Source organism: Macadamia integrifolia, chromosome 6 (assembly GCF_013358625.1).
Source record: "Macadamia integrifolia cultivar HAES 741 chromosome 6, SCU_Mint_v3, whole genome shotgun sequence".
Taxonomy (NCBI): domain Eukaryota; kingdom Viridiplantae; phylum Streptophyta; class Magnoliopsida; order Proteales; family Proteaceae; genus Macadamia; species Macadamia integrifolia.
In genome coordinates, this window is record NC_056562.1 from 11,565,369 (window position 1) to 11,566,515 (window position 1,147).

Consider the following 1,147-nt stretch of genomic DNA (forward strand, 5'->3'; position numbering starts at 1 on the left):
GATGATTGTCGCCACTAAAGAGTGGTTGCCCTCTACTTTTGAGATGAAGGACATGGGTGAAGCCAACTTTATGTTAGGCATCAAGATTATTAGGAAATCGCTTTAGGAATACTCTTAGTTTGTCTCAAGAGACTTACATAAAGAAGATCCTTCAACAATTCCACATGGATAAGTCTAAACCCATTGAAACTCCCATGGACAAGGCCTATGTTTTGAGCTTTGACCAATGCCCTAAGACTGATGAATAGAAGAATCAAATATCCAACGTACCCTATACAGTAGTGATAGGTAGTCTGATGTATGTGATGATATGCACACGCCCAGATATATGCTTCGCAGTTGGCATGGTTAGTTGATACCAGAGTAATCTAGGACCATACCATTGGTAGGCAGTGAAAAGAATCTTTCGATACCTTCGTGGGGCCACTGATCTCACCCTCACGTACAGTGGTTCAAATTTGAGATTGAGAGGCAATGATGATGCCAACTAGGCTAGTGATAGAGTTAAGCGTAAATCTAATTCTGAATATGCATTTGTCCTAGGAGGTGGGGTTGTATCTTCGAGTAGCAAGAAGCAGACCTACATCGCCCTATCCATGATGGATATGAGTACATTACATGTTCAGTGGCCATTCAAGAGGCCATTTGGCTGAGGAGGTTCCCGCAATACCTTGGCGTTACTGCTCATTCAAGAGATGTGGTGCTTGTGCACTGTGATATCACGATAGCTTTGGCATTTGCTAAGGACCCCAAGTTCCATGGGAAAGCCAAACATATAGACATCAGATAGCACTACATCTGAGAAATGGTTGTGTAAGGGGAAGTTACCTTGAAGCATATCTCCACGAGTAGCACAGTGGTTGATCCATTGATTAAGCCTATTGCTCGGGACATTTCCTCACTCATGATTTGTATTGCTCGGGACATTTTCCTTAGTTTAGACATTATTGTTATCACTCTTTGATTTATATATATGAGACATATAATTATTTAGGGCGACTTATGTGTGTACACATTTTATTTTGTAAATATGTCACCAGGCTTAAATTGACCTAGTCACACGGGTGATTCACCTTAGCGCTTAAAAACAATGAGCAAGATGAGCCAAATTCACCTTGGCACTTAAAAATAGCGAGTGAGATGAATA